Source organism: Petaurus breviceps, unplaced genomic scaffold (genome assembly GCF_028583685.1).
Source record: "Petaurus breviceps papuanus isolate PSGF00001 unplaced genomic scaffold, PetGlider_PUasm1.0 90849, whole genome shotgun sequence".
Lineage (NCBI taxonomy): Eukaryota > Metazoa > Chordata > Mammalia > Diprotodontia > Petauridae > Petaurus > Petaurus breviceps.
Genome location: NW_027187361.1, coordinates 6,843,197 through 6,863,836, shown reverse-complemented (window position 1 = coordinate 6,863,836; position 20,640 = coordinate 6,843,197). Strand labels below are relative to the sequence as shown.

General features: G+C 35.8%; 1 pseudogene; it reads right to left on the bottom strand.

The window, feature by feature from the left end:
- Positions 1 to 3,245: 3,245 nt before the first annotated feature.
- Positions 3,246 to 4,034, bottom strand: LOC138149822 (large ribosomal subunit protein uL30 pseudogene; annotated as a pseudogene).
- Positions 4,035 to 20,640: the final 16,606 nt, after the last annotated feature.

The following is a 20,640-nucleotide window of genomic DNA, read 5'->3' as shown; positions in this document are numbered from 1 at the left end:
TCTCTCTCTCTCTCTCTCTCTCTCTCTCTCTCTCTCTCTCTTCCTCTTTCTTACTTTCTATATCCATTGTATCAACTTCCTTGTGTGCATGCAGTGCCCTCTAAGGCTGTATACTCTTTGAGATAAAAGAGTTGCTCTTTCTGCTTTTATTTCTTCATTCTTTCCTCCTTTCTTTCTTTCCTTGTGTAATGCCAAGCAAAAGCAACATCCAAGGTTCAAAATACCAGCATAGCAGTCCTCCATTTTATTCAGTGACAAATGAAGAACAGAGAAAATCAAAATACCTCATTCACCAAATGTAATTCAATAATTTGCAAGTGCTACTCCACTGCTGGGCAGTACATTCATTTAGTCAATCACAAAGCCCCTCTTCTCAAATGGAGATTAGTTTCCAATCATAAACAATTTACATTCATTGGTCAGTCACAGAGCACAAAAAGTCAAAAGTTTCCCACCCCTGGATCACAACTAAATTACAATTATCATCAGTTAATGCCAAGCACCTTCTCAAAAGGAGCATAGAGAGCACAAAAGCCATCTACCCCTGAGCACAGCATTTAATACCCAAAGATAGGTTTTTTCTTCATCTTGACCTGAGGCAAGTTCTCAGCAATCTCTGTTCCTGGGGAGACAAAGCTTAACAAGGCCACCAAATACACTGCCAGTGTCCTCATTAATTCATTCTCTGCCTGAAGAACAGTCCTAGGACCCCTTAAAACAACAGCAAGACCTTCTTCCAGGATTTCTGTAAACATACAACAAGAAAATCTTTCTTCAGGGCTTCTGAAACAACGGCAAGGTTCCAGAACCTCTGCAACAACAGCACTGTCCTTTACTAGTGGATGCAATTCACTCTCTGTCTGCAGAACAATCTCAGGATCCCTGAACCAACAGCAAGGCTCCAGAACCTCTGCAACAACAGCACTGTCCTTCACCAGCAGACGAATCTGGCAAAACAACATCAAAACAGAGAGACAAAATAGCAGCATCACAGCTATGTCTCCTCAGTCCTTGGCAGCTCCAGGTGGCAGCTCTTAAAAGTCCTGGGCAGCTTGAACTGGCACTTAGCAATCCTCTCTCTCCCTCTGCCTCCATGATGCTGCTTCCAAAAGTTCTTCTGCCTCTCTTCCTCTGCTTGTGCCTCTCCAAATCCATGGCACCAGTTCTTCCAAGTTCAGCCCTCTCTTTTTACATCAATAAGTCCATCCCACAAGTGGAATTCACAAGCTCTGTGTTTTAACACTCAACCTGAAACCAAGCCAATACAGGGGAATCTTTAAATTCCATTACTATTACACCTTGGTATTCCTGGAGCTGAGTATATTATTTATACCACTCTAGGAACTTAATAAATGTTTGTTAAATTGAAACAATTGAATTTTTGTGACACTGTTGTTTTAAAGAAAGTTAAGTGATAATGTAAAAAATAAGTGTTCAGTTTAGTAGACTTCAACCTTAGAGGTAATTTTTTTAGTCCTATAGGAATCAAGACATTAATAAACATATAGTACATAAACATATAGTATAATACAAAACATTTTTTAATTTAGTAAAAACCTTTGATTTCATCAAAACTTTACTAAGTTACAAATTTTAGAACTAGGCCAACTTTTCTTTTTTTAATGTTCTTTTTTCAACTTTATTTCATTCTGTTTAAGAAATAAAGAAAACATTTATATGATGTAATAGCACGGGGAAAATGATGATTTTACACAAAACTGCAAATCTGGGATATATAGATTGCTATTCCTTTTAAACATATAATAAAGTTTTCTTCTCTCCTAGTACCCCACCTTAGTAGACACAAATAGGTATATATGTACGTGTATATGTAAAAGTATTCTATACATACTTCTATTCATCAGATCTTTTATGACTTACCCAGGGTCACACAGCTACTAAGTGTCAAATGTGTGAGGCTGGATTTGAACTCAGGTCCTCCTGACTCCAAGGCCAGTGGTCTATCTACTATGCCACTGTAATGTCATGCACAAGCAGCTTTCCAGAAGAATGGAATTGTGAACAACTTTTACGATTCTGATTACACAGTACAGTGAGCACTCTATTCTTTCCATAACAAATCAAAGCAAACCATTCACATAAATTCAAGGTACAGCATTCACAGTAATACAACTTATCACAGAAAATCACAATATAGTATTCACAACAGCTTATCATTAAAATGGCCACATAGTTTCCACCATAGTGGTCACAAAGTTTTGAACAAAGAACATTCCTCTCAAAGTACAATAGTCAAAGTCTTCCATGCATGGGGCACACTTGATTAACTCAATCAGTCACTTATTCAGCAATCAATTACTAAGTATCATTAATCACTAAGCACAATCATTAGAAAATACACAGCCCTCCACCCCTAGGTCACTAGCAAACTATAATTTTATTACTACTCAGTACCCAGGGAGAGGTCTTTCCATCTTGACTCCAGGCAGGCAACTCCTACCTGAATCCACCAAACAGTCACATGGATTCAAATGCAGAAAGCTCCCAGTTCCTTGTCCAGCTCTCCACGTAAGTTCTGCTCCACACTGAAGTTCACAGGGTCCAGTCCATCTCAAATCCTTCACAATTCCTGTTCCCTAGAATTCAAGGCTTAACCAAGCCACAAACAGACAAAGTCTTAGCATCCAGGTCATGCTTCCTCAGTCTTCTGCAGCATGTTCAAAAAATCAGTATCACCTTATCCAGCATGGGGGACCAGGGAGAGGAGTCTCCTGGGCTACTATTCAGAATAAGCTCCACCACCACAAGTTCTCAGGAAATTCTGACTCAGTTCTCATTTATCATTTCTCTTCTGTAGCTGTTCTGCCTACAGATGCTGTTCCCAAGAAATTCTGACTGCCCCTTCCTGGGGCTTTTCCTTATATACACACAGCATTATCTTCCTGTTTCAGCCAACCCCTTCCTGTTAGGTCAGTAACAGAAGACAGAAGTTCATGCCTTCTTTTTCCCCAACACAGGCTTGATAAATTACTAAGTGATAAGTACTTGCTGCCTTTGCTTAACTTGAAACAAGGTTCTAAGTTTTACTTAGCTATTGCTTACTTGCCAATACAAAAAGGGGTCTTCAAATTTAAATTACATTACCATTACAGCCACCTAATTCCCCATCAGTTCTTTTTCTAGATGTACATAGTGTCTTCCTTCATATGTTCTTTTTAGTTACTTTGGGTATTTATGATAGTCAGTCACTCAAAGTCATTCTTTTTTTTTTCCGTAACAGACATTTTTATTAACAGACCATTAGAAAAATATTCATGGTGTAGAGACCTTTAGTTCATTCTTCTAATAAGCCTGTTGATCTGGTCTTCCCTGTTACCAGCACCTCCACCTTCCACAAAATGTGTAGTCATTTTGTTCATTCCCCGTCATGGAGAAGATAATTTGAAGGGCCACAGGAAGTTGTTGGCAGCTTTGAAGTGTTTGCCAACAGTGTAGATCTCATGGATCAAATCCTCCATGCAGATAATTCCATATTTACCAAGAGATTTTTCAATAAGGGCATTATCTGTCAGGGCAATTCCCTGTTTCTTGATCTTGCCATAACCACGTTTGTAAATCAAGTCATTCACAGACTTCAGGTTTGGATAACTCCATGCAATGTATGGTTCCACAATCCTCAGCATGTTAATTGAGGCATTGTTATGTTTAATAAAAGTGCCATCGAAGATTTGGCGAAGGTGAAGAACCTGCAATACTTTTCAGACCTTTGGGCTAACACCATTGATACCCCTGATTCTGATCACAAAAGCTAACTTGGGTTCAGCAGGTACGTAGTAGTTGCCAGCTTTGCGTGCCCTTATAGCCAGCTGGATTTCACTTCTGTACATCTGTCTGTACTCCTTATGGTAGGCCTGAGCTTTTTCATAGATAACTTTTCTCTGTATATTATGGAGCTTTTTTATAGCCATTTTCTTCTTCAAAAGTTTGAGCTTCAGTATTGTAAAAGCCTTTCTTTTTTTCAGAAGGGGTTCTGGAACAGATGGTAGCTTCTTTTTTTCTTCTGTGCCCGCCATGATTCCGGCCAGAAAAAGAGCTCAAAGTCATTCTTAATATAATATTGCTGTTACTGTATAGTAATTGCTCTTACTGTATACAATATTCTCTTGGTTCTGCTCATTTCACTCTTCATTATTTCATGAAAGTCTATCCATGTTTTTCTGAGATTATCAAGTTCATGATTTCTCATAGCACAGTATATTCTATCACAAGCATATACCATAACTTGTTCAACCATTCCCCAGTTGATGGACATCCCTGCAATTACTGGTTCTTTGCCACTACAAAGGGAGCTGCTATAAATATTTTAGAACATGGAGGTCCTTTTCCTTTTTCTGTAATCATCTTGGGAAATATACCTCGTAGTGGTATTGCTGGGTCAGAAGTTATAAGCAGTTTATTAACTCTTTGGACATAATTCCAGATTTTTCTTCAAAATAGCTGTATCAGTTCACAGTGAATTAGTGTCCCAATTTTTCTACATCCCCTCAAACATGTGTCACTTTCCCCTTCAACAGCTTTAGTCAACATGATATATGTAAAATGATATATAAAGGTTGTTTTAGTTTGTATAATTTATCAAATTTAATTTAATTTCCCTAATCAATAACAATGTAGAGCATTTTTTTTCATATGACTATAAATTGTTTTGATTTCACTATTGAAAAACTGTTCATTCCCTTCAAACATTTACCAATTGGGGAATGGCTTGTATTCTTAATAGATTTGACAAACTTCTTTGTATGTTTGAGATATGAGATCTTTATCTGAGAGTCTATAAAATCACCCCTACCAATTATCTGTTTTCCTTCTAATCTTGGCAACATTTCTTTTATTTATACAAATTTTTTTAAATTTAATGTAATCAAAATAATCCATTTTACATCTCATATGCTCTCTATCTCTTTTTTTAATGGCAAGCAAAACAGGATTTTTTGCTGTTTTTTTTTTTTCTGGATTGAGTTTTAGCTAATTAAGAACCTTTGTACCTTTTATTGTATCAAGGCTTTAATTGGAAACAGTATACATTGTATTGATATTAAAAGGCCTAAGGGAACTTGAAGATCTCCCCTACTCCTTAATAGGCCAAATGTAATCACATGGGAGCACACAATGGGAGGAGCTTGCAAAAAGGAAGGAACAGGAAGGAGCAGATAAGAGCATGAGCAGAGGTGGGAGCAGGGAGAACTGAGAAAGAGAATGTTTATGATGTTGGCATTCTGTCTGTTGACTTGTGTCACTTTCTCAAACCGAAGTCCTGTCTGATGTTCTGTATTAGTTTCTCGGACAGAAAGTGAATTGAGATGATAGCACTAGTAATGTGTGTAAATATTGTTTTAACCCTGTTAAGCTTTGTTTTCCTAGAAATAGAAACTGTGAAGAACTTGGTGTTGAGTAGTCCCCATGAGCAGACATACGGAACAGGAGAAGAGAGCTGCCTTTTGCCTGAATCCAGGCAAAAGTTGGGAGTGGTCAACCCATGGAGAAGGAGCCCTAGGGTCTGGAAGTCAAGATGAAAGAGGACTTTACTTTGGATACTGTGTATTGGCTGATGAGATTTGTAACTTACTGTGACCTAGGGGTGGATGGTGTTTGTACTTTCTTCTATCCTTTGAAGATTACTGAGATAGAATGAATGATATGTTTTGTTGAAGACTATGTGGCCATATTAGTAATAACATTATGCTATGTTGTTGTGAAAGTTATGCTTTAGTTTCTTGAATGTTATGCTTTAGTTTATTGCTGATAATAGAGAGTTCATTACACTATGCAATTAGACCCTTAAAGTTTTTCATAGCAGGAGAGCTACATATGATTGGCTTTATTTTATTCATAAATTGTTCTGCTATCCATAAGTCTGATAGGTTATATGTTCAATGTTATTCAAATTTTTTGTTTCTTCATATATATAGGTCATGGATCTATTTTGATCTTATCTTGCTAAATAGTGTAAGGTATTGATTTATGTCCAGTTTCTGCTAGACTGCTTTCTACTTTTCCCAAAAATTGTTACCAAATAATGAATTCTTATCTCAAACATTTAAGTTTGTATACTTATCAAATATATGGTTACTATATTTATTTGCTACTTTAAATTGTATATCTACTCTGTTCCACTGATTCACCTTTCTATTTCTTAACCTGTAACAGATCGTTAAGATCTTGACTGGTAAATCTCCTTCCTTTACTTTTTTTTTTTTAATAATTCCTTTTAGGTCAACTTTTCTCAAGAAATTCTAATATAATTTCTTGTTGTTTTATAATGTCCTGAGAAAATTCATAGTGATATTTAGTGTTTGTTAGTGCAGAGTTTTTCTGAAACCTAATGTATTGCTTTCTTTATCTGAATTTTCCAGATTTCACTTCAACTAAAAAAAAAAACAAAACCTTATTAACATAATAGCATGGTTCTTTCTTTTACTCCTCTCTCACTTGCTTTTTGACCTCTTTCCTGTTCCCTCATCACTTCTTACTTATTGATGCTTTAAGTTTTGAAAATGAATGAATATAGTCAATTACAGGAAGCAAGAATGGAGCTATATGTGGCCGTGTAGGGAAAAATAGCATTTTTTTTTTGTCTCTAAGGATAACTAGGAAATAGGGAAAACTTTTTCAAACAAAAATAGTGAAGCAAGAGTTTTTGTTCAATTCCATTCTACTGAGATTTGCAAAGACCTTTCAAAAACTACCCTATGATTCTCCAAGGATGACCTACAATAGTCTCTGATCCTGGATCTGCCCCAGCTCATTGAGTTTCACAGCTGACTACACCTAACCAATCATGCATTAGAAATGATCCTTTAGATCTAAAAGATCTGTCTTCTGTTTCTGGGAGATGTGAGGGCTTTTTTCCCTCTTCCTTTGAAAAGCAAGCAGGCCCATGGAACTGGCAAATTCAGTTAGTACTGAAATATGATGTTAGATTTAAGGAAACTAATAACCAAACCATTAGCTGTACTAGGACTATGCCTTGTAGAGTTTTAATAAATGCCTGCCAGGGCTTACTTAATAATATTTTATTGAGTTTAAAGAAAAAAGATAGCCGTCATTTTTCATTCAGTACTGAAGTGATGAATATAGGAATAATAAAACACACAATGTGATAATGTCACCACATTTAACTTATCTTGCATGAAAAGGTCATCACTGGAGCATTTTGTAGATTCAAATGAAGTCTCAGGACATATAGGATGGACAATTTGAGAGTAACTTAGGTATATTAAAGGTTACCAGTTCACAGGTTTTTTTTTTTTTAATGGATCTTAGCCTGTCTGATATACTCTACTCATTTTATAATCAGAGGTGCTCATCTGAAAAAAGATTCCTTTTACCTCAATAGGTGGAGGAAATAAGCCAAAAAAAAAAAAAGCTTTTCAAAAGACAATTCAGACCTTTTACAATTTTGTTAATGATAATGACTATAGGTAAATACACTGCTAATAGAAGACACACCAAATACTATTTATCTTTTTTACGATCTCATCCGGAGTTAATAATTTGTCCCCTGGTAGCAGTCTTTCTTTGCTCTTAAATTAAAAAAAAAAACTTATAGAAAAAGACACTTCACTGTGCTCAGTAAAATTTGAGTTAATTATGAAATATAACTTTTTTATTCACCTATAACCAAAATTATGAATAGCGCCACCTTTCAAAAAAGGAAAAATAAATCATTAACATTTTCCATATCCCCGTACAAATTTTATTGAGGGCCACCAGAACTTTATCCAAAATGTGCATATTGGCATTTTATCATTTTATTGCTCTGTCCCAAACTGTGACAGTCACTTGAAAACTTGCTCATATAGCAGAACTATTGATAGAATATCTTCTCTAATAATAAATGCTCTCTAAAATATTTTGGGTTTGTACTCATAAATTCTTTTCTCTGATATAAGATATAGAGCCAAAAATCCATATGAGACAAAGAAAGCATATTTGCTTTTCCCTACATTAGGCTTTACCCTTATATATAACTTTTGTGAACTTTAAATGTTTTTTCTTGATGTACCCAAAAAGTATATCCTATTAATTATTGAATTACTACAGGAATGCTGGCACAAATAAGAGGGATTCACATCTTATCTCAGTATAAAGAAAGACACGATCAAATTTAATTATATGATTATATGAAAAATCAATTTTTCAACCCATTGATTAAGGAATTTAAAATCTCTCTTTAAAAGAAGTGATAATACAAATTATTTCAAATAAAGTTTGAGGGGAAACTCAAGAGTCTACCACCTGAGCTGTTTATCAAGTTCTACAAAGGTCAATAGGTTCAATCTTTTTTTAAATTAATTAATTTATTTTTAGTTTTCAATATTCACTTTCATTAGTTTTAAAATTTCTCCCTCTTCTTTCCCTCCCCCCTCCTGAAGATGGCATGCAATTTGATATAAGCTCTACATATATATATATATATATATATATATATATATATATATATATGTATGTATGTATTCCTGTTAAACATATTTTCACATTAGTCATGTTGTGTAGAAGAACTAGACCAAATGGGAGGAACCATGAAAAAGAAAAAATAATATTCCACTTCACTCTGCATTCAGAACCTATAGTTATTTCTCTGGATGTGGATGGCATTTTCCATCAGGAGTCCTTTGGAATCGTTTTAGAGCCTTACATTGCTGAGAAGAGATAAGTCTGTCAAAGTCAATCATCGAACAGTGTAACTATTACTGTGTACAATGTCTTCTGGTTCTGCTTACTTCATTTAACATCAGTTCATATATGTCTCTCCAGGTTGTTCTGAAGTCCTCCTGTTCATCACTTCATTTTTTAAAAATTTATATATTTACTTTTAGCTTACAACATTCAGTTCCACAATCCCTTGAGTTCCAAATTTTCTCCCGCTCCTTCTCCTCTCCCCTCCCCTCCATGGCGGCATTCAATCTGATATATGTTGTACAAATACCTTCACACTAAACATTAGTCAAGTTTTAAAGAAGAATTACAATCTATGGAGTGAACAATGAGAAAGAAGGGACAAAATAAAACACAAAAAAGAGAGAGCAATTAGTTTGCTTCAATCTGCATTCAGTCTCTGAATGTGGATATCCACCATGATGAGTCTTTTGCTGTTCTTATAACTTTACATTGCTGAGAGGAGTTCAGTCTATCAAAGTTAGCCATCACAGATATAATGTGTCTGTAATTGTGTACAAACTTCTTCTGGCTCTACTCCCCTCACTCAGCATCAGTGAGGTGGTACCTCAGACTTGTTTTAATTTGTGTTTCTCTAATCAATAGTGATTTAGAGCATTTTTCATATGATTGTAGACATTTCGAGCACTTATCAATTGGGGGATTGCATATTCTTAAAAGTTTGACTCAGTTCTCTCTGTATTTGAGAAATTAGGCCTTTATCAGAGACATTGGCTGTAAAAAATGTTTCCCAGCTTTCTTCTTTCCTTCTAATCTTGGTTGCATTAACATTGTGCAAATTTTTTTTCAATTTAACATAATCAAAAAATGATCCATTTTGCATTTCATAATGTTCTCTATCTTTTCTTTGGTCATAAATTCTTTCTATCTTCATAGATCTGACAGGTAAACTATCCCTTGCTCTTTTAATTTGCTTATGTTATAACCCTTTATGTCTAAAGCACGTACCCATGTTAACCTTGTGTTGGTATATATAGGGTATGAGATATTGCTCTAGGCTTCATTTCTGACATACCTACTTTCAACTTTTTCCCAGCATTTTTTATCAAATAGTAAGTTCTTATCCCAGAAACTAGAGTCTTACAATTTATCAAAAAGGAGGTTGCTATAGTCTACTTTGGGTACATCCCATAAGTTTTGGCCCACTGTCACATTATTGTCATTTTCTCTGATGAAATTGATTATTGTTTCTGTTATTTGTTTTTTTTTACTCACTTATTCTTTAGAATTAGATTATTTAGTTGACAATTAGTTTTTAGCCTCTCTTGTCATGGCCATTTATTACATTTAATTTTTATCATATCACAATCTGAATTTGATGTGTTAATATTTCTTCATTTATGCTTTGGATGATGAGGTTTTTATGCCCTACAACATGGTCAGTTTTTTTTTGTGCAGGTGCTATATAGCACTGAGAAAAGGTATATTACTTTCTATGTCCATTCAATTTTCTCCATAGATCTACCATCTCTAACTTTCCTAAAATTCTGTTCACCTCCTTAATTCTTTCTTGTTTATTTTGTGGTTAAATTTACCTATTTCTGCAAGGGGGAGGTTGAAGTGCCCCTCTAGTATAGTTTTGCTATCTCTTCCTTCTTGTAATTCACTTAACTTTTCCAAGAATTTGGATGCTATACCAGTTGGTGCATATATGTTTAGTATTGATATTATTTCATTGTCTATGGTACCTTTTAGTAATATGTAGTTTCCTTCTTTATCAAGCTTAATTAGATCTATTTTTTTGCTTTGTCTGAGATCAGGATTGCTATCCCTGCCTTTTAAAAAAAAATTAGCTGAAGTACAATATTTTCTTCTCCAGCCTTTTATCTTTGTTCTGTGTGTATCTCTCTCATTCAAACATGTTTCTTGGAAACAACATATTGTAGGAATCTGGTTTTTAATCTACGATATCATCTGTTTCTGTTTCATGAGTGTAAAGCCAAGCATGAGCAGCTTTCTAGAGGACTGCTGCTGTGAATAGTTTTCAAGGTTCTGATTACACAGCATAGTGAACTCTCTATTTATTCAGAAACAAATTGAGGCAAAACTTTCACAGAAATCAAATACAGCATTCACAATGTTATAAGTTAACACCTTATCACTAAAGTAGCCACATAGTTTTCACCAAAGTGGTCACATAGTTTTAAATAAAAGATAACATTCATTTAGTAATACAATAATTTAGTAAGTCCTTAATCTCCTTAATTGACAGAAAGTACAGAGGTCAAAACTCTTCACCCTGGGTCACATTGTCTTAATCTCTTCAATCAAAAAGTCTTCTTTCTTCTTGATTGGAGATTAGCTTCCAATCATCCTTAATTGTTAAGTCCTTAACTAAATCATCTAATTGTAAAGGTCAAATTTCTCCACCCTTAGTAAATCATGATTTTCTCAGTTTGCATTAAATGCCCAAGGAGAGGTCTTTTCATCTTGACTCAAGGCTGGCTCTCCACTTCCATGGTTCCCCTTCCATGGTCCCAGCTCCTGCCAACTCCTTGCTGTCCAGCTCCTTGTCCAGTCCATATTCCATACTGAAGGTCATAGTGTCTAGTCCACCTCAAGTCCCTCACAGATTCTGTTCCTGGGAAGTCAAGGCTTAACAAAGCCACAATAACACTCACTCACATTGACAGCATCCTCATCAATTCACTTTCTGCCTGAGAAATCAACATACACCCAACAACAAGATCTGAGAAATCAACACAAATCATCACTATAGTCCCTCGACATCTAAAATCATCGGCAAGACCCTCCTACAGGGTTTCTGTAAACACATAACAAGGAAATCCTCTTCCAGGTCTTCTAAACCAGCAGCAAGGTCCCAGGGCTTTTGTAACAACAGTAACATCCTCCATCAGCAGATGAATCTGAGAAAGTAACAACAAAACTAAGTACCAACACCACAGCCATATCTCCTCCCAGTTCTCCTCCCTTCTCATTCTCAGTTCTTCTCAATGCTTAGTTCTCATTTTTCAGTTCTTCTCAGGTCCCAGTTCAGTTCTCAGTTCTCTTCTCTCTCTCCAGGAGTAGAAGCCCAACCTCCAGATGTTCACTCCCAGAAATTCTGGCCTCTCTCGGCTTGGGCTTTTTCTTACATACAGTATTAGCTCCTCCCTGTTCTGTCCCTTCCTGTTACCTCAACAAGTCCATCACCCAGTGACATTCACAAATTCTGGGTCTTAATTCTTGACACAATTATAAACTTGAAACTAAGTGCTAAGTACCTGTTAGCTTGCCAATAAAAGAGGCAGGGAAGATCTTGAAATTCCCATTATCATTACAATGGGAAAGTTAATCCCATTCACATTCACTGTTATGATAATTAATTGTGTATTTCCCTACATCTTATTTCCCCCTCCATTTATATTTTTCTGTTTCCTTTCACTCTTTCCCTTCTCCCAGTGTTTTGCTTCTTTCTACTGCCTACCTCAAGTTAATTTCAGTTCTCCTCTTTTCTTCCTTGATTTTCCTATTACTTCTGCCCTCCCTTATATTTCCCCCCTCCCTTTTCTTTCTCCTTTTTCTTCCTATTTCCCTATCAGATAAGATAGATTTGTATACCCAACTAAATGTGCATGTTATTCCCTCTTTGAGCCAAATTTTATAGGTAATGTTCAAACAATGCTCACCCCTTCCTTCTTTACTTCTACTGTAACAGGCCTTTTGTGCCACTTCATGTGATGCAATTTACCCTTTTCTGTCTTTCCTTTTCCATTTCTCTCAGTAAAATCCCTTTTTTCACCTCTTAACATTTTTAATATCATCATCTTGAAGTCAACGCATATCTTATGTCTAATCCTTCTAACTGACTTAATAAAGACACAGTTTTCAACAGTTACAAGTATCATCCTCCCAGGTAGAGATGTAAACATTTTAAATCTTATCAAATGGCACCTTGGTTTTTTTTTCTTCCTGTTTATTTTTTTATGCCTCTCTTAAGTCTTGTATCTGAAGATAACATTTTCTACTTAGCTCTGGTCTTTTCTTTTTTTTAATTATTTTTATTTATTTTGCTAAATATCTCCCTATTATTTGTTTAAAAAAATTAATAGTAATTAAAAAAAAATTTGAGTTCCAAATTCTCTCCCTCCCTGTAGCTGCTCAACTGTTCTTGAAAAAAAAACAAGCAATTTGATTTTGATTATACATATATCAAGCAAAATATATTTTCATATTAAAACAAAATAAAACAACAAAAATAAAGTTTAAAAAGTATGCTTCAATCTGCATTCAGAGTTCATTACTTCTCTCTGTGGAGGTGTGTAGCATTTTTCACCTTAGGTCCTTTGGAATTGTCTTTGTTGTCTTGATCAGAGTAGTTAAGTCTTTCCCAGTTAATTATTCCTACAATATTGCTGTTACTGTATTCAATGTTGTCTTGGTTTTACTCACTTCACTTTGCATAAGTATCATATGACTTCCCAGGTTTTTTTCTGAAATCATTCTGCTTGTCATGTCTTATAGTACAATTTTATTCCACCACAATCATATATCATAACTTATTCAGCCATTTCCCAATTGGGCATCTCCCAATTTCCAATTCTTTGAATTACAAAAAGAGCTGCCATAAATATGTCCTTTTCCCTTTTCTATGATCTCTTTGGGATACAGACCTAGTAATAATATTGCTGGGTCAAAGAGTATGCACCATTTTGTAACCCTTTGGGCATAGTTTTAAATTGCTCTCTAAAATAGTTGGACTAGTTCACAACTATATCAATAGTATCCCAATTGTTTCCACATCACCTCTAGCATTTGTCATTTTCCTTTTATGTTATGCTAGCCAACATGATAAATGTAAGATGGTATCTCAGAGATGTTTTTTTTTTTCAAATGCTTTATTAATTTCTGATTTACATCAATCATTTAGCTCTGGTCTTTTCTTTTTTTTAAATTTTTTTAAAGCAATCGGGGTTAAGTAACGTGCTCAAGGTTACACGGCCAGGTGTTTCTGGGTGGGTGCTAAGTGTCTGAGCCCGGGATTCGATCTCCAGGTCTTCTCAACACTGGAGCCGGTGCTCTTACTCACTGTACTACCTGGCTGCCCCGATTTGAATTGTTTCTTTTTGATTGCTGGCAATATTTTTCCCTGACCTTATAATTCTTGAATTTGGCTACAATAGTCCTTGGAGTTTTAATGTTGGGATCTCTTTTAGGACATTATCAGTGGTTTCTTTCAATGATTATTTTACCCTCTGGTTCTAGGATATCAGGGCAGTTTTTTCTTCCTGGATCTTTTATTGATCATGGCCTTCAGGTAGTTTAATAATTTTTTAAATTATCTCTCCTGAATCTATTTTCCATGTCAGTTGTTTTTCTAATTAGGTATTTCACATTTTCTTCTATTTTTTTTTCATTCTTTTGATATTGTCTGACTGATTCTTGATGTCTCAAAGAGTCATTAGTTTCCATTTGTCCAATTCTAATTTTTAAAGAATCATTTTCTTCAGTTAGCTTTATATCTCCTTTTTTTCATTTGGCAAACTATACATTTAAAAAATAATTTCCTTCAGTGAATTTTTTCCCCATTTGGGTAATTCTACTTTTAAGGAGTTTTTTATTTTTATTTTTTGTGCTTCCTTTTCCAGGTGGTTGACTCTTTTTTTTTTATAATTTTCCTTCTTAACTCATTTTTTTTTCTATCTCTCTCAATTGATTTTTAAGATCCTTTTTGAGCTCTTCCAAGACAGCTATTGGGACTTGAGACCAATGTATATTCCCCTTTGAAGCTTCACAAGTAGGCAGTGCAATATTGTTTTCCTCTTCTAGGTTTGTGTTTTGATCTTCTCTTTTTCCACAGTAGTTTTCTACAGTCAGGACTCTCTTTTGTTATTCATTTTTCAGTTTATTTCATAATTTTTAAAGTTGAGCTCTAGTTCTGGGGCTCAGGGAGCACTATCCCAAGTTCCTCATGCTAGGGAAAAGGGGCCTGGATTTTCTCCAAGACACCTCATGGGCTTGAAGTTTACCCAATGCACTGGAGTGGCCCAGCCATGTCACATCTGCTGTGCCATGATTCTGAGGCTCACAATTTGCCTTCTGCATTGAGGCTAGAAGCCTCACTGCTGGCCTCCTGAGCGAGGACTTGGTTGCTGATAGATGCTGTAGATAAGAGCCTACCATATGGCTTGCCCATACATTGTCTGTGCTGGACTGTGCTCACCTTTTACCCAAGCAGGACAAACCTTTCTGAAGTCATTCTAAGCTATTTAAAGCTGGAAACGTGTTTCAATTCATCTTTTTGTGGGTGTTGTCACCTCAGAATCCAGTTAGAGGTTTAATTTAATGTTGTTTCTGAGGGACACTGAAGTTAGTTCAGGGAGCTTCTTAACTTCTATCTGACATATTTTTTTTTCCTGGTCTGATTTTATTGATATAAAGAACTCCTGTTAAGGAAACTCCCTCTATAAAAGCAGATGAGCACCTGTTGTGAAATTTAGAGTATTAGAGTATATTGCCTGAGAGGCTAATGGGTTAATTGACTTTCCTAAGGTCACTCACTCAGTATTTATCAGCAGCAGGACTTGAATCAAGTTTGTCAAGACTCCAAAGCCCATGTTGTAACTACACTGAAACTTTGCCTTTCAATGTCAGAAATATTGTGAAGTATTTTGTCAAGTATAAAAATACTTTCAAAAAAAGTTTCACAGATACATACACATATTAACTAGAGCAGGGGGAGTTCAGGGAAGAGGCACTTAGCTATTCAAATTTTCCATTACTTGGGACCAATCTAACTGTGATCTTGGCGGGCTTAAAACCCAATTCAAAAGAAGTACCTTCCTACATTTCACATGTAAGATTTTGTGCTGGAAGATGCACAAACATTGACTTTGGCCCTTCAAAATCAAGTCCACACAGCAGGAAAGGTTAAAATTTGATATAATCCTTTGAAATGGTTTGTGAACTGGATCTTAAAGTGTTACACCTAGATTAATAGATATTTTTTTCTTATTTATAGATTTCTTAACACTACTCTGAACACTAGCAGAAAGTAGATGATAACCCAAGTGGTGATCTCAAAAGTCATGGTTGGAGAAACAAATTCACATGACCTGGAACAAAGCCTCCTGAATAGCACTGGTATTAAGACAGATTTCACCATCCTCCCTATATTCTTCAGGGAACACCTGAAAGATTGGTTCCCTTATCACAATATTTCAGTCATCCTAAAAGCTCAAATGAGTTTCAATATATAAAGAAAGCCATTTCAACATGAGGAATGAAAAGAGATTAAAGTATAAATTCCATGTGGGCAGGGCCTGCATTTTATCTATATTTTGTTTCTTTCCAGTATCTAGAACTGAACTCAACCAAAGCAACAGCTCCTTTTCATATCTCATTTATATCATATTTAACATATACAAAACATTTTCTCACAATATCCTCCCTGTTAGGTAGGTAGAATAAGCATGCAAGCATCATGGGCCTGACATTACAGGGAGGTAACTGAGTTACAAAAATGTTAAGTAAGTTGCTCTGAATGACAAAGATTGTGTGGTTGTCCTTGGTTTTCAAAGAGGACCATGGCATCAGGGAAATGATGACCTGACTTGCAGTTGACTTTGATTTGAGTGAGGGAGGGCTGTGCAAGGTCACTAATCTCACTTTATCTTCCAGAGTCATCTGGATCCAGTCACCAGATATTCATCAGGATGACTGCAGATGACCCAGGATGCAATGAGAGATCCTGGCCCTTTTAGGCTAAGATATTTTCAGGTAGTCACTTAGAATGAGGTAATGACCAGTCAAAAAACAGGCCTTCTTAAAAAAGAAGGGAGTCAAGGTTAATTAAGTTGATTAGAAAAAAGGAAAAAAAAATAACCTGGGAGGAGAAGACCCTTAGGGTTGCTATTCCAAAGAGAAACAGCTACCATTGACATTCATCCTAAGGCAGGAGGGCCCAAAATACAGTCATTAAGTGGAACTGGGGCTGGGACCTATTGTGGTCCAATCTATGAGATGCAGAATAAACTGGGTTTAAGGTTTTGAGAAAGAAAGAAAGAAAGAAAGAAAGAAAGAAAGAAAGAAAGAAAGAAAGAAAGAAAGAAAGAAAGAAAGAAAGAAAGAAAGAAAGAAAGAAAGGAAGGAAGGAAGGAAGGAAGGAAGGAAGGAAGAAAGAAAGAAAAGAATAGAGAAAGAAAGGAAAAAGGAAGGAAGGAAGGAACAAAGGAAGGAAGAAAGGAAGGAAGGAAGGAAGGAAGGAAGGAAGGAAGGAAGGAAGCCAGCCAGCCAGCCAGCCAGCCAGCCAGCCAGCAAAGTCCAAGTTAAGTGGGCAATTTCTTGTATCAAAATTTACCTTCCTTTGGAGAGGACAAGGACAGGGGTGGGGAAAGGGAGAGGGAGAGGACAAGCTGAGGTATCCAACTAGCTGTATTCTGTCAGCTCGGTCTGCTCACAGGTGGTGTTTCTCCTTCATTTTCAAAGAGGTCTGTGGCATAAGGGAAATGATGACATGACTTGAACTTGACTTTGATTTGAGTGAGGGAGGGCTGTGCAAGGTCACTAGCCTCACTTTCTCTTCAAGAACTCTCTGGATCCAGTGACCAGATATTCATCAGAATGACTGGAGATGGCCTAGGATGCAATGGAAGACCATGACCCTTATAGATAGTCAACACTGGAGCAACTCTTCTGATTGGAAAAGAGATGTCTCCCCATTCTACCACAGTTTCCCTCTTTAAAAAAATGGTTGTTGAATTCCTTTAACAGAATACTTGAACTGAATTAGGTACAAAATATGGTCATTCTTAAGTATCGACTGAGCAGTGACAAATATTCAAATTGTGTGAATAGTCAAAGCACTGGGGATTTAAGGACAAAGACAAAACAACCCCTGCCCTCAAGAAGTTCACATTCTGTTACCAAAGGGCTCTTAACCCCAGGTGTTTCTGTGGTCTTGTTGGTAATGATGACATTTCAATATTGTTGTTTTCTTTTGCATTTGAATGTATTTTACGAATTTAAAGTATCATTCTTTGAAGGGATCCATAGACTTTACTAGACTGCCAAGAAGGGGTCCATGACCCACAAAAGCATTCAAGAATTTTTTACTGGGGGAAAATATGTACATACACAAGTAAAGAAATATAAAATATCAACAAAGTAAATATGGGGGAATTTGATGGAAGAGAGTTCTAGCATCTGGAGGAAGACGATCAGGAATGGTGTAATGTATAGGGATTCAACAAGGTGGAAGTAAGTAGGGGTAGCAGTCTAGGCATGAGAGATAACCTGAACAAAAGCATTGAAATGGAAAATATAATGTCTTTTTGAGAAACAATAAGTAGGCCAGTTTGGCTAGACCATAGAGTATGTGAAGGGAAATAATGTGTTATGCATGAGTCTAAAAGGGAGAGTAGGGCAAGTATGTGGAGAGATTTAAATGTCAAACAGTGGGTTTTTTACTTGATACCAATTGCAAGAGGAAAACACCAAAACTTTTGGAGAAGGGAGGTGATATTCCAAGAACTGAGCTCTAAAAATATCACTTTGGTAAATATATGTAGTCTAATATAATGGTCTAGGTGAGGTTTAATGAGTTCCTGAATTATGGTAGCAGCTATATGGATAGTCAGAGGGGGATATTTGTGATAGATAGTATGGTTGTATTTGTTTTAAAAAAACTAATTATAGTGAAAGTGACCTTGGGAAGACAATTCCCCCATCATATAATGAAAGAGACCTGATCTTACCTACAAAAGTGAAGATAAAAAATAAGACCTTTGTTCAATGGAATAAACAAATGAAACTTCTCCCAATTTTTTATGCTGTTTTAAACCTGAAATATCTAGATAATCACCTCAAATTTCCATCGTGCTTATGTGTTATCTTTGTAACAGCAGCATCTTATTAAAAAAGAATTTACCATCAGGGGGTTATCATGGCAAAAGGCAGTTTGTAAAATCTCACAGTCTGGGAATCAGTAACAGAAGGTTGCCTCCTGCATGCATTGATTAGTGTATTGTCAGAAAACCTTTTGTTGGAGGTGCTTTTTATTGCAATCTTTTTCTCTTTCTGGAATGTGCTTGGATGTGGCTATAGATGCACAGTATTTTCTGGCATATGCCTAATGGATAGAGTGTTGACCCTATAATCAGATAGACCTGAGTTCAAATCTCTACTCTGTCATGTAGGAGGTTTGGGACTTTAGGAAAATCATTTAAACTCCATGAGCTTCAATTTCCTCTCCTTTAAAATAAGGACACCTATCCAACAGGGCTATTATAAAGATGAAATAAAATGTGTTTAAAACACTTTGATATAGAAATACAACTTATTATTGTTGCCTCCTAGGTAAATAGATTTTCCTATAGCAAAAGGATCACATATTATAATAAACATATATAATAATAAAATCTAAATGTGTCAGTTATTATGATGATGACTATCAATTTATTAACAAGTATTTACTATGTATTACATGTCAAGAATTGCACTAGCCACTGGTCCAGTTATCCTTAACAATAATTTTTGCAATATTATGAAGTTTTGTGGTTTTATTTGGGGGGGGGGGAATTTACATTCATTGCTTCCAAAAACCTGGGAGATAGGTAGTATTATTATCCCCATTTTGTAGATGAAGAAATTGGGCATTAGAAAGGTTAAGTGCCCAGGGTCGTATTGTTTGTGTCTAAGGCAAGATTTGAACGCAGTTCTGCCTGTCTCTAAGTCCAGAATTTGATGTCTATGAAACAAAGCACAGTACTGTTTAAATACACAATTCGGTTGAAAGAAATTATTTTTTTAACGAGTCATGTTCTTTTTACAATTATAAAATGCAACCAGATTTTTCCTAGCAATGACTGCAAACAATAGATCTTTGACAAATCTAAAACAAACTAGTGACTTTGGAAGTCACTGACTGAATCTGTCATTCTGTCATCACCATTTCCTCCTGCTATCTCTTCAGGCCAGCATATGTTTTCTTTACTTTCTATTTCTATCTTTATCATGTTGCTCTAGATCCTCTTTCCCTCCCCAGCCCATCTAAGCAGCACTCCCATTTTCAGTTACATACTATTGAAAGCTCTAAAGGTTCTCTACTGACCTGAAAGTTATCTTAATTTGCCAAATGTATACCAATATAGCAACGCAGGATTTGATTACTGTTTGGATTTGAGACAGTGCCTTTGAACCACATGCTATAAACAGTGTTCTGTATTTAAGTTTATTTTTTATCTAAAAATACCCCGAAATCCCAATAGATATTTCTGTAGTCTTCTATCCCTTCATGTTTATATGGCCTTTCCTGTTCATCATCCCAGGCAAAGAGGCAAGTATTCTCTACTTTTTTTCTCTACTTCAGCCTAGTAAGACAGAGCAAAATTGAATACCAAAATCATCATTGCCAGCAATATTTGTCATTATGTCTCCATGTGGCAGCAATTCATAGAACTTAATCAATATCCTCTAGAATTTTACAATCTAAAGATCCCAGCCCTCCCTTCTGTGTGACATACTTTGAATTGTAATGGGGAATCATTTTTCTTTTTTTAGACAATTATTGGACAGAGCTCTAGAACAGAATGTTGGACAAAGAAGTGAGAATGATATTACAGAATTAAAGAACTAAGGAGTAGAGACCTCAGTGGTCAGCTAACCTGAGCCATAAAACAAGTTGATCTCCACTTTCTAGATATCAGGAAGCATAGTCTTTGAGCAAGAATGGGAAATTTTTGCTTTGCCCCTACAATTGGTACATTATGCCTTCAATCCAAACTATCCTTAGGATCCTTATCCCTCTGACTCTATTTTTCTAACAATTGAAAATATGACTCTTCATTGGAACAAATAAAAGTGAAGGAAGTTTCATTCACCAGTTGCAATACTGACACATTAAAATGAATATGCAAGCAGAAGTATTTTTCTTCTTGTACTTGCTTTTATCTTTTTTGCTCTCTCTCTCTCCCTCTCTCTCTCTCTCTCTCTCTCTCTCTC